This window comes from Lutzomyia longipalpis, chromosome 1 (genome assembly GCF_024334085.1).
Source record: "Lutzomyia longipalpis isolate SR_M1_2022 chromosome 1, ASM2433408v1".
Lineage (NCBI taxonomy): Eukaryota > Metazoa > Arthropoda > Insecta > Diptera > Psychodidae > Lutzomyia > Lutzomyia longipalpis.
In genome coordinates, this window is record NC_074707.1 from 37,879,056 (window position 1) to 37,893,956 (window position 14,901).

A 14,901-nucleotide genomic window follows, 5' to 3' on the forward strand; every position below is an offset into this window, starting at 1 on the left:
ATGGCCAAAAGAGGGGAAATCAATTGATTTTCAAGAATTGCGCAGAGTTGCATTAAAAAGCAGCAAATCGAGGGAAATAATTTAAATTTTGTGAAAATAAAAGACGTTATGCAACTGCCCTTCGTGGAAAATTTCCCTTCACCCCACCCTCGAGAGAGCTTCCGCATCAATTGAACTACAAACAATTTCCAACAAATATTGGAGGGAAAAATGAAGTGAATATTGATGGGAAATTTATTTTGTCGGAATATCGTGTAACGGAAAAACTTTTATATGGAAGAATTTTCTCAACCCTTTTGCTCTCTCACCCCCCCCCCCTTCGCGAGAAGTACACCTCAAGTCGATTGAGTAATTTCTTCACTTTCTGCAGAAATTGCCATAAAGTAAAACCAAAACGGCGGTTCCCACGACGACGTAGGGAAATGGCAGGAAAAACACCCTGTTGGTGGGAGAGAGACAGAGTGCGGGTGAGAAGAATTTTCCGTGCTGGGGAAAAGAGCAAATAAACGATTAATGATATCTGCAGAACATCCTTCCCAACGCTACAAATAAACACTACGCCTGTCTAAACAATGGCAGCTAATCTAAATTCATTTTGCTTTTTGCCAAATGGCGTGCCACATTCCCAACATAACCCTCCGCCACCCCATTTTGCCGCCACCTCCCCCCCCCACCCTTGCGATGCATTTGACCCGCGAAAGGCTTTGCAGAAAATGGCAAAAATCTGCATATCACATCGTACTCATTGTTTGCCCAAAATTCGAGAGAGCTGGAGAGTGATTTGGCGATGATACCCTAAATCACATACCCAGACGCTCTGCCCGAAAATCATGGGAACAATGCAAGAATTGAGAAGCGTATGCAAAAGTAGGATCCCCCCTCGTTCCCTTTTGGGACTTTGCTTGAATTTCTTCATGGTAAAAATTCCGGGAAGAAGCTCCGGAGTGGATTAAATTGATTTCACACTGAAATCACTTGAATTCTATTTTATGAGGGGTTCTCTTGCTATATTCTTTATGTGATTCATTGCACCCCATCCATGAAAAATTCGCTGTCGAATCAAATTTTCTTTTTCTATGAATTTTGATTAAACATTTTCCAAAAAATGCTGAAAAATACTTTAATAAAAAGCGAATAATTTTAAAATTATTTTACAGTGGCTCCTCTGTACAACGATCAATTAAGTTTCATGTTTCATTTAGTGTACAAAAAAATTCCAAAACTTTACAAAATTAAGAAAAATAAAAGGAAAAGTTCTATGTGAAGAGATCCTACTGCAGTTCATACAGTATTTAAAAGCATTTAAATCAAATTTCAATTTAAGAGACCAATCAAAACATTTCTTTTGGTAAATTGAAAGTTTTCTGGGATTTCTCAAATTTAATTTATTACTGATGCTCTCACCGATGAAAATGGCAAATTTTCAATGGAAAACATTTCGGAAACAAAGGGAACTCTGCAATGATGTGGTGATGCGAATGCTGAAAGACACATTGCAGAGTGAGCGAGGAAGACGCTATACGAGATGGAGATTTATTGATTCACCGGATTTGCAGTGCAACAAAAAAATGCCACAATCTTCGGCATGATATGTAAATAAATCTGCTATGGGAAAACAGTGGATGTCGAGACTTTTGAATATTTATTCCGCGGCGCCATTGCATTTAAATACCGAATGCACGGCACCTGGCACCTAATCAAGAACCTCGCGAAAGTTTGGCGCGAAAACAATCATTTTACCTTGGGATGTTGGCTCCCCTCATCTCGCTTCAAATCAATTTTGATTCTATAAAGCTCATTGAAAATTCCATTTGATCATCATCTTTCGCCATGGCAGAATCTTTGATCTTTCTGCGGGGATTTTCTATAACATTCGCCTATGAGAGATCGTGATCTATCCGCTTCCTGAGCCCGCGTGAGCGGCACTGAATGGCTAATTAAGCGGCAAACGACTCGCCTCACTAATTATCCCAAATCGTTATCGTTAATTAGCAATTGATTGATTATTAACAACCGCTGGTCCTGGTGGCCCTCGCGCCTCTCTCACTCTTCCCGTATGGCTGGATGATCAGCCACCGCGCGCCCCCCATGCCCTCCACAATCCCAGGAAAGAGAAAAGCAAGCCCAAAACTAATGAGGAGGTCGGTCAACACTCGTTCTACTCGCCGGAGTTCTTGTACTAATTACACAGACGTTCTACATGAAATTCGTGAGGCACCAGCAGCACTCTTATACCTTCCCCGGCGTACACAGCATCCCAACCATCATGACCATCACTCGCACTCCTGGCTGGGGGATTTTGCGAAACAACTTCTCGCGCATTTGGTGTACATGTTTCTGAACTAAAAGTCATCTTGGGAATATGTCGCGACATTTCAAATGCCCCTCTCTTGCGGAATGTCTTGCTGGCCATTGCTCAATGCTGACGCGGTTTCAATGCACTGAAATACTTCAAAATTTTGTTGAAGTTGTACTGAGATGAGGAAGAAGAGAAAAGACATTTTCTCAGCATCTTCTTTTGGCAAAATGTTGATGTTTTCTTTAATTGAGAATTAAAAAAAATTGTTATTCTCTTGAGCCTCTTCTTTTTGTATGTTAAAAAAAAAATTCTTACTATCATTGAAATAGTTCTTTTGAATCTCAGGAACATTTCCTTTTATTCTAGAGAAGAATTCAATTGATTTTTTGTAGAAAACAATAAAAATTAAAAATAAGAAAATTCGAAGGCTTTAATATATTTTTTCGATTTCCTAAAAAAAAAAAGGAAATTTCTTTAATCAATTAAAAACGTGGAAATTCATGATTTTCTTTTATTATGACTTTTCAATTAATTCTAACGATAGATTCATCCCAAATAGATCAAAACGAACCGACTATAAAATTAACCCATAACTTTTAGAGGCAAATTAGTTGATTTCTTGGTTAATTTTCCAAACCAATATGGAAGAATTTTTTTCCAAGTTGGGATTAATGAGTTTATAAACGCTTGTCGGAAAAATAAATAAAATATTTTACGAGCAATATTGGAAATACTTTGCGATGTATTCTCATGAATTTTTTCCCACGAGAGCGGGGAAAAATGCAAAGAAAACCCATTGAGGAAGAGATATTTCATTAATGAAAAATGCAAATGAAAATGAGTGAAGAAGTTTGTGGTGACAGAAAGCAGAAATTAAATTATTTCACATTTCAAACTTGATTCCCATGTAAATTGAATTTTGATATTTTTCTCCATTTCCACGTCAAACATTTTGCCGGAGTGGAGATTGAATTTTCCCCGGATGGTCGCGTCCCCAAAGGATGGGCGGGGGTGGGAAGAATTCATCTTCCTTTGCCATTCAATTGAGGCGATAGAATTATGTATATATGTATTCTGCAACATTATTAAATTTAGAGAATTCACTGTGTTGTGTGTATTGACAAGAGCTGGACTGCATAGTATATCTTGTGGGCAATTGTTATACAACTCCGAGGATAGAAAAGTATGAGTCCCCAGGGGGGTGCTCCATTGATGGGCGCTTTTGCCAGTTTTGCTTGGTGAATAAAATCCTGTCTCTCGCTCCGTGATGAAGGATAGAGATTCACCGGACATTATTCTAATTTCCTGCTTGTCTGCTGCGGATTCTGCTCAGCATCTGCCCACTCCCCCTCTTTTTTGGCATTTACCATGCAAACATTTTGCAAAACATCCCAACAATGGAGGCACTGCCCCATCGAGGGACTCTGCAGAGAGAGCGTGTTGTTGTATTTACAATAAGCCGCCAAACTGACAGAAAATAGCAAACATATTTCCACCACAACCCACTCATACCCCACACAAAATGCTAAATAATTCTCCCCTCAGGAAAAGCGATTCGCGCAAAATGTGAAGGAGGAACTTTTTGAGGAAATTTTGTGAGAAAATCCACTAAACAACCCCTCTGACACAATTTTATCTCACAGTCCCCTTGGCCAAAAGTAAATGTATCCAAGACAAGTTAACAGACTCCACCATAGTCCATTGTTTGGCTAAATTTTGTTAGGTGATTTTCCATACGCTTTTCTCCAAATATTGCTCTCAAACATTTCGTTTTCATTACAATGTGTACAAATAAACTAAATTGGGAAGAAATAAACAGGAAATCAAACAAAAATACGAATAATTTTTACCAAAATCTAGGCACAATAAACATTTTCTGGATTGAAGAAAGTTCAATGATCACGATCCCCCGCAATCAGAAAATCATGGCAAATAAAGCGGCTAATGATGCTCAATTTTAGTCATAAATTTAAGGAAAAGGTGTGCTAAATCTTAACTGTTGCGTAGAACGAAGCATGGAGCAGACTACCAGGCGTCTCCATCTTCACACATATTTGTAAGTAATTAATTTTTAATTTATCCCGGAAACGAGAAAAAAATCACCCACTTCCACCCACTCTGAGGAAGGCTTTGACAGAGGTTTAAAGCTTTTGGAAATTTGGTGAGCTTTATTGAAAGAAGCATCCCTTACCTGGCGACGACAGGAAAATAGGAAAATTGAAATTTCACGTCAGAAAGAATAACTAGTAGGCCAGAACAGAAATGATTCTTTGAGTATTTTATCTTAAATTTAAAATGTTGTAGTTTTCAAAAAATGTATTTCATAAAAGAGGAAGAATTAAGGAAATTCCTTGAAAACTAGTCATGCCCATCTTATCCATTTTCCTATTAAGAGTAATTATTTTATTCTTAAAACAATTTTTATTTAAAATTTTATCTAAATAGGTATTCCTCAATCCTTGTACTCAATCATTGAATTTATTTAATTTACATTTTAAAAGACAAGAAAAACTCCACTTTATTGTTTTTTTTCTAACCACTCGTTGCTAATACAATTTCCCTTCAATATAATGCAACATTTTAAATCAAAGCACAGCGACGGCTCCTTCCGTTTGCGGGGAAAATCAAGAACATGGAACAAGGAGACATTCTAATTGGCATAAGTGACGCGTAAATTTTCAATTATCTCCGCTTTTCTCCTCTGATGCGAAATTGTTCGCGGTAACCGGCGAAAGGAAAAAGAAGTGCCCTTCCAATGGCAATTGAATTTAGCACGGAATGGGGCAGAAGTGGAGAGAGACCGAGAAGCCATAAAACAATGTCGTCAATCTTCCTGACGGCTATCATCTGCGACAGAAGTATAGGCAGGAGGTTGAGGTGGGGGGCGACCAAATTGCGGGCGCATAGGTAATCTAAATAAAACGCACCGAGAGGAGTCGCCAAAATATTGATGGGCTGAGGTGAATCCCATAAAGCAAAGGGGACAAGAAGCAAGTCCACATCGATTTATGTCAACCCTCAGTTGGATGGCATGGAGAAACTTGCCCGAGGAAGACATCCAAATATTTGGCTCGCTTGATCCATTGAGGGCCACATGATTCCTGACACCGCCTGATTGACGGCACTTTGTCAATCGTCCGTCAATCAAAATTTCATGCTTCTGCGTGGAGACAATCTGTTTATTATAATTTTACGACATTGCCGATGATTATGCGATCAATTGATGGGAATAAACTGTGGCATGAATTAGGCGTGAGATTCACTCATTTTTCCCATCATCCTCTTTGGACCAAAATTTTTTGATGGGTACTAATTTGCAAAATATGCTCCACGTCTCGAGGGGACTTATTGAATTTTAAAGGATTTTCATAGAAGAATTTTATTCATTGTTAGCATTTAATTTGAATTTTTAGATGAATTCTATTTTTTTGACATTATCTGCACGATTATTAAATTTCTTTTGACAGTTCTTCTCTGACAGAACTCTTTTGATAAATCTTCTCTGACAGAACTCTTTTGACAATTCTTCACTGTCAGAACTCCTTTGAGAGTTCTTCTCTGAAAAACTCTTGACAATTCTTTCCTAACAGAACTCTTTTGAGAGTTCTTCTCTGACAGAATTCTTTTGACAATTCTTTATTGACAGAACTCTTGACAGTTGTATTCTGACAGATTTATTATTACGAATTCCATCCAGAACCTTTTTGACAGAACTTATCCCGCCAAAAGAACCCATACAATCAAAAGAAAAATAAATTAAAAATTAATGAACCTCAAGAGGATGAAAGTAAACGCACAATGAGAATATCTTCTTTTGCATGTTTTCCCAAATAATGATGCGGTACGCTTTTCATTTTACGCTCCTCTCTTGCACTCCCAAATAAATTACCCCATTCATCTGGCTTTTAAAGTTTCTCAAGACGAAAAACAATCTCTCTGTGGGTATTGAAAAACGTTCAAAACTCGCCTGAAATTTGCGAATGCACACAACAAAATTCAAGTGAGGAATCTATCCATGAGTGAACCTTTCGGCATGGCGGGAAGATTTGCATCCCATCGAAGGGAAATGCCTTTAACAACAAACAAACTTCTCCGTTCGGTCCACGAGAAAAGAAGAGCACCTTACAAGGCTGACAATATGACAATAGGATGTCGCCGGGTGATTTATATTCCGCCGAGACTTCTTGCCGCGCGGAGACATTGTGTGTATCGGCAGCACAGGGATTTTTTGGGGGGAACATCATCAAGTGCTGGATGCACCATCCGCAAGATGAATATCTCTTCTCCTTTTGATGCAACCACTCTGCTGCTGGGTGAGTTGGGAACTCGAGAGAAGAGAGATTCAGAGGCGGTTTTAATGAAATTCTAATGAAGGGGAATGAACATTGTCCTTCCCATGATGGGCTCTTCGTCAATAGGAAGGGGTGAAGAAGTAACAAAGTGGATGTCTCATTAGGAAATGTTTTTTTTTGTACTAGAGTTTTTTAAGATAAGAATACAACAATTCAGAACCATTAAGAGTCTATCAAAAATTTCTCATAAATAACGAAGATCAAGACGATTTAAAGATCATCTTTCAAGGCCTCATGTCTTGAAAAGAAATTGTGAATACTCGGGAAAATTCACGATAAATATTCCATTTATATAAATATCCGGCGCGTTTTATGTTTAATTCACGTGCAATTAAATGAATGAAAATTGCGGGATGATCGCGAAAGATTGGCGTACAAAGGAGTAAATGGAATGAAGTGGGGAGAGGATTGCTCTTTAATTGTAAATTTATCCGTTCATTTGTGCAAACACCGGAGTGAATTGAGGGCAAATTGGCCATTGAGCGAACAAATTTTTCCCATTCAACACCAACCATCATAACTCCCCGCGAGAGGATCTCTGGGTGATTGCACGAGGATCACTTGGCTGTCGAAGCGGCTGTCGGTCCTTTGGTGAGAGCATGACTAAAGTTATGGATTCATTAAAAGCTCTTAAATATGACCACGACAGGCAGGAAAAAAGACCGCGAATGCATCAACGAATTTACCTGCAAGAGGTGAATTTCATTTTGCATTTTTTCTTATGTATTATGAAGAATTCTCGGAGCGATCTTCGCTACACCAAAAGCGATAAAATATAGTTCAATAATTGCATCTTTGCATGATAATTCTGAATAATCATTTCCCCAACATACATACTTTATTGCCATTGCAATAAATCCGGGAATTTTAATCGAAAATCCTTTCAATTGGCGACCCCAGTGCGCCAATCTCTCGAATCTCCTCTCGTCCCAAAAAATCTCTATTCAATTAAATCTCCCATGTGGGGCAAAAAGAATGCGGAGCGAATTATTGGGGAACATTTTAATAATAATCTAGCGATGAACAATCCTCAAATTGGATGGTTAAAAATAAGAAATAAGAGAGGAAATAATGGAGCAGATAATTGAATAAATTAACGAAGAATTTATTTATTATATTTTCTTCGTTGAGCGCGAAAAAGGCGATCGTTTGCAAAGGAAAAAAAAAGAATCTCCCCCCTTTAATTGACAAGGTAATAAAGGCACTTAAATTATGTTGATTATTGCTCAGCGAGGCTCCAACCCGCTCCAACTCTGTGTGAGAGTTTTCCCTCGCAAAAGGATGAAAAATATTTACACCCAAAATGCACGAGGTGTGCAATTTGCATAAAGCATTGATAAAGTTTCTCTTATTTTTTGGGCAATCGCCTCATTTACTCATCCTCCTTCCATTCTGCCCAATAAATTTGTCTCTGCGCCGTGCTGCGGTGCGAGTCGAAGCGGCGGCTGTGGCCCCCATCGCGGAGACGCCCTCCGTATGTTCATTTTGTCAGCAATTGACTTTACATTTTATTACATAAATTTAAAACACTAAAATAATGCGATTGTTTAGCACTTTTTGCTCAACAATTCACACACAAAATAAAATTATTCTCGTTAGCAAAAGTCACGCGAAAAAAAATTGCAGAGAATTCCCATTTTGAACATATCAAATTTCTTTTCCCCACAAACTTGCGTATATAATTGGCATAGGGCAACTTGAGATGAAGCACATTTTAATTAATTTACGACGGTGATGATTTTATCTGGTGGAAATATAAATAATTTATTGATTCACTGATGTGCGTTTTATTAAATAATTGCGTTTTTTTCTTCTTTTCAACAATGTTTAAAAAATGCAAATGGTTGCATCCTATAATGTAGACGTATGCAGAGACCTTTATGTTGCCATGCTGAAAGGTATGAAGGTTAAATTATAGAGAAGATGGCGGAAAATTTAATAATTAATTTTACGTTAAAGAATAACTTTGATAAATTATTTGGAATAATATTAATTTATTATGAAACATATTTTTTTTAAGAGAAAATAAATTAAATGAAACGTCGCTGGAATTTGATACATTTATCGTTGTATGTAATGTAAATTTTTAAAATTAAAAAATAGTAATAAATCAATATTCAAAAACGCAAACTTTCCGGTAATTTGTACAGCAGCGTAAAGGAATTTAATCCATTTAAAAATGCCATTTTAAATTCTAAAAGAAAACGTATGCGTTAACAATTAAAATTCCTACGTGTTTTCCTTGTTTCGATAAAACGAACACAGAGATATAATGAGCATAATAAATTATATTCATCCCGCAGAGCATCAGAAAACTTCAGGTATCGGTTTAGAATGGTTTAAAGAAAATTATTGTAATCCCAGAGAGAAATTTTTACTGTCTCAACGAACTTTGCTATCAATCGCAACGAACGAAATATTTGGAAACAGAGGACACTGGTTGTCATAAAAAAGAAATTTTATCAAATTATGAGTCCATTCTGTCAAAAATCTTTTCTTTTCTATTCTTAAAAATTTAAAGTTATTTTGAGATTTTTGCAATTCTATGCAGATATTTTTCAGAACAGTTTTTGAAGATGTCTAGATTTTTTTACGGATTAAGAAAAATCTTGCATGAAATGAATTTTGACAGAATACCTCTCTTGGAATTATTCTTCATTCTCAGTAATTTTTTGGGGAAATATTCTTTTTATCAAATTAAAATAATTTAATTAATCAAAATAAAAAAAATTGAAATGGATTTTTAATTTTTTAGTAAGGAATTCTCTCTAATTCAGCTAGAAATATTTTCTAACTCGGCTAAAGAAATATCTTTAGTTAATTTTTTCTCTATCTATGCTTCTCATTTTTCTTTTAGAAAAAAATTAGAATATGAAATGAAAAATTGAAATATTAAAACAGAAAATATTTTTTTTTAAAGAATATCAAATATTTATTTACAACAAAAACTCAAGAAATTTTCCGCCCCATCGGCTCACAATCTTATCGCGAGACCTTTGGTGATTTTTTTTTGGGGTTTCATCTCTCAGCATTTCTTTTTTTGGTGCCGTGCAGTCAGAAATGAAGAAAAGTGTCTGCATATGGCGCACTGACACCATTCAATTGGCAATTTGTGAGTCGCTCAAGTGGTGCTTATGTTAATAATTGGGTTTAATGGCCGTTTTATTGTGCATATTGGTGCGGTCTCCTCCCCCTTTGTGCGCCATGCTCGCCATCGTGTTGATTGCATCTTCAATTCCAGATGATTGTGCAAATGGCAATTATTGTCATGTAAATGCGATAAGAAATCGCTGTCGGTGCTGATAAAGTGGCTCGGGATTTATTCGACATGATCCACCGTCGCATGAGGGTGCGAGGCCGCCAAGAAATTTAACTTTGAAAAGATTCATTTCTCTCTTTAGCAATCGACATCAAATAAAATATGCCGCATAGCCTTTTGGGGGGATTCACATTTTTTTAACATTATTTTTTTCATAATATACCATCACTTGGAATCCTCTCAATATGTATAAACTCTTTCTTAATACACCGAATCGCATCTCCTCCGCCCTCAGACAATCATGATGCGCGCACCTTCATCGCGAGGATATTATGCGAGAGTTTAAGAGAGAAAAAAAGTGATGAAGAAACTTTTTTAATATTAATTTTCATATGGAAATTACGATGGCCATCCACGTCTTAATGAACAACCCAAAAACGAAAAAAAAGAAACCCAACCCAAGAAAACGAATTGAGTTCTTTTCATTCTCATTTTTCTCGCGATGGCGCATCAACGGATGGAACATTCCGTATGTCCGGAAACTGGTTTAAGATGCACACAACAACATTGGGAAATCAATCAATTTTACAGTCCATCGATCCACGATCTCTCTGTGCTTCACAGACCGGAAAACAATCAACGGTGTGTTCTGCCCGAGAGATCGTTCTCCAAGTACCTCCTTCGTATTATTAAATGTTAGAGAAATAGAGTTATCAAAAATTCATACGCGTCCCTCCCAATACCTTGTCCGCTCGATTTCAGGTGTTGACAAAAAAACAAGCTCCAATCTCACAGAGAATCATCATCATCGATATCTTGATTTTGGTCCAAACAGCAATTTCGAGCCGCGAAGATTTATACAATTAAAAGGTATCAAAGGAATCTCGTGTGATTCCCCAATAGAACAAATTGAGGTGGAAGATTGGGAGAAATTAACATGATTGATGGGATCTTTCTCTATATGGGCTCTAACCATGTCCCAGCAACGCCCAGATAACCATTAGAGAGCAATTTAATTCTCTCTCTTGCTTACAAATTTATGGGAATCGATCTGCGTTTTTTTTTCATCAACAAGGGAATACCTCATCCCTCCTGGTCATTGACTTACCAATAAATTAGTCAAAACAACCGAAAAGCCAAACGATCCAATCGACTGCTTTTCTGAGAGCTGTCCATTTTATTGTCCATCTGGCATCGCAGGTTCTTCCCACAATTTTATGGGAACTTCCGAAGATGCGACAGTTTTGTTCTCCATCCAATTGGTTTATTTTGCGCATTTTTTTCGCGATCGAAAGGCTAATAAATAATGTGAAAAAAGTCTACTTTGATATTGGCTGAAGATTCGTTAATTAACGGTTAATTTGAATTTCGGATACCATTGTTATTGATGTGGGAGGGCACGACTTTACGAAGATTTTATTTCCTCTTCATCAGGTCTACAAAGTGTAAAATAATTCTGCCTTATTTATTTAAATTAAAATTAATTTTCTTTTTCGTTTTTTTTTTGTTTAAATTTTTGAAAAAGTTATGAATTTGATTTAGGAGTTTTAAAGTCATTTTTCAAGTAAAGCAGGTGAAGGAAACTTTGTCATAAAATATTAATTTATTAATCAAAGGGTAGAACCCTTTGGTAGCCGCAAAGCGTGTCCTCCCACATCATTGATATTTCACGTCACCGATTTTTTAACTATCATAGTGATTAAAGCATGAATAACGGAAACAGAAATCAACGTTTTACCGTTTACACAGTTTAAAAAAAATCTTCAAAAGTAACAATAAAACTTTTCCGGCCATTAGATTGTTTTTCCGGGAAAATTTCAAATAATTTTATTGTTTTAAGAAATTTTAGCATCATTGCAGGAAGAATTTTTTTCTATAAATTGATAGTGCAAAGTCCAGAAACATTTTCCCAAAATCGTATAAAAATGTCTGATTTAAAAGTAATTTTTTTCTTAAAAGATATGAAACAGTGATTCTTTGAATTATTTTTTAATATTCGTTGAAGCATTATGTTTTATTCATTTTATAAAATTAGGTAGAATAGAGGCGTATCTTCTGAGTTTTTAGGAAAATTCTTTTAGAGTTTTAGCTGTGTTTCTTTCAGACACAGCTTTTGTGTACCGAGCAAAATCGAAAGTCGTCAGATCGGGCTCAAACTTGGGATGAGCACGAATTAGGGTCCCCACATTCCAAAAAACGTATGCGCCAAAAATTTTTTTTTCCGGCCGGCCGTCCGTCCGGCCGTCCGGCCGTCCGGCCGTCCGGCCGGATTATAAACTTAAATTGCAAGAGAACGGTGATAGATAGAGACTTGCGGTAAACGGCAAAGTTTAAATATCGACCTGAAGAAATCCGATTATGAGGTCAAATCCACCCCCCCACCCCCCCGTTCGCCATTTTGAATAACCTCAAAATTTTGTTTTCGCTATATCTCAACCGCTATTATAGCTAGAGGGCTGAAATTTAGATATGTTGTAGGGGCCATCGAGAGCTTTCCAACGATACCTCATTTTCGAAAATCGGTCAAGCCGTTTAGTCAATATGGCCGCCACAATTTTTCATCGAAAATCGACCTTAACTCGAAAACGGCTTGACCGATTTTGATCAACCCGGGGTCAAATGAAAGATCTCAACAAACCCTACAACTCTCTAGAACATACGAAGTTTCAAAAGTGACCGCTAGGGGGCCAAAAATCAAAAACAAAATTTTCGATGAGTTTTCGATGAATATCTCGAAAACGACGACATAAATTTTTTTCATTTTTTGATATGTTGTAGCTGACCATATTATCTAGCTCCATGCCAAAAATGAAGAAAATCTATGGATCCGTTCTCGAGATATAGCCTTCCAAAGTTGGCATGTCATATCTCGGGTTCTACAAGTCCGATCTTGATCAACTCAAGCGCAAATGAAAGGTTTCGAGAAACCCTACAAATGTCTAGAACATTGCAACTTCGAGAAATGAGCGCAAGAGGCGCTAAAGTCAAAAACAAAGTTTTCGAAAATTTCGAACTCGAATTTTTCGAAAATGGCGACATAAATTTTTTTCATTTTTCGATATGTTATAGCTGACTTCAAGACCTTTCAAACAAAAAAAAATTTATGAAAATCTATGGATCCGTTCTCGAGATATGGCCTTCCAAACATTTCTTAGGGTATGACTTTTCAACTTTTCCCGACTTTGCGCGTATTTAAATTAATTCGCGTTCTAGTTTGCTCTCACAAAATTGGTACACTGAAAGAAACACAGCTCCCGTAAGCTTGGTCAGCTTACCAGTACATTTCCGTTTGAATCTAGAGGAAGATATGTTGTCTATTTTACTTTTCTTCAATATTAGCTGTGTTTCTTTCAGACACAGCTTTTGTGTACCGAGCAAAATCGAAAGTCGTCAGATCGGCCTCAAACTTGGGATGAGCACGAATTAGGGTCCCCACATTCCAAAAAACGTATGCGCCAAAAATTTTTTTTTCCGGCCGTCCGTCCGCCGTGGTTCAACCATAAATTGCAAGAGAACGGTAATAGATAGAGACTTGCGGTAAACGGCAAAGTTTAAAAGTCGACTGGAAGACGTCCGATTATGACGTCAAATTTTACCCCCCACCCTCCCGTCCGCCATTTTGAATAACCTCAAAATTTTGTTTTCGCTATATCTCAGCCGCTATTATAGGTAGAGGTCTGAAATTTTGATATGTTGTAGGGGCCATCAAGAGCTTTCCAATGATGCCTCATTTTCGAAAATCGGTTAAGCCGTTTAGTCAATATGGCCGCCACAATTTTTCATCGAAAATCGACCATAACTCGAAAACGGCTCGACCGATTTTGATCAACCCGGGCTCAAATGAAAGCTCTCAACAAACCCTACAACTCTCTAGAACATCCGAAGTTTCAAAAGTGACCGCTAGGGGGCCAAAAATCAAAAACAAAATTTTCGATTAGTTTTCGATGAATATCTCGAAAACGGCGACATAAATTTTTTTCATTTTTTGATATGTTGTAGCTGACTATATTATCTAACTCCATGCCAAAAATGAAGAAAATCTATGGATTCGTTCTCGAGATATAGCCTTCCAAAGTTGGCATGACATATCTCGGGTTCTACAAGTCCGATCTTGATCAACTCAAGCGCAAATGAAAGGTTTCGAGAAACCCTACAAATGTCTAGAACATTGCAACTTCGAGAAATGACCGCAAGAGGCGCTAAAATCAAAAACAAAGTTTTCGAAAATTTCGAACTCGAATTTTTCGAAAATGGCGACATAAATTTTTTTCATTTTTCGATATGTTATAGCTGACTTCAAGATCTTTCAAACAAAAAAAAATTTATGAAAATCTATGGATCCGTTCTCGAGATATAGCCTTCTAAAGATTTCTTAGGGAATGACTTTCCAACTTTTCCCGACTTTGCGCGTAGGTATTTAAATTAATTCGCAATCCAGTTTGCTCTCACAAAATTGGTAGGTACACTGAAAGAAACACAGCTCTCGTAAGCTTGGTCAGCTTACCAGTACATTTTTCATTTTATTTTATATGTGAGCATATCTTCGAATTATACCTTCACAGGAATAAAAGTGAATAGACTCCTTTTTTAAGACCTTAATAAAAAAAGATTTATTTTAAATTAATCTTCAAGATAAATTTTCTGAATTTCGCAGCTTCTTTGCAAATTTCAAATCACTCTCAATTCTTGGAAGTTGATGCGATTAAAAACAAAACATTCTGAGGAGAGAAATAACTTCTGATGGAGATCAATCTGCTGCGATCTTGCCCATTTTGACAATCACATCCCAAAACAGGACGCTGAGGAACTCCCTCCACAAAACGAGATTTAATTTTTACTTCTCTTCAAACCTCTCCATCTTAAAATATCGAGATTTTATCGCACTTGAAATACCTGGAAATGATCAGAAAAATTCTTTCTTGCTCTTGCTTGGTTGTAGTTTTTTGTGGGAGTCCACGCGAGATCCAAAAGATGCAGATCAGCTTTTTTTT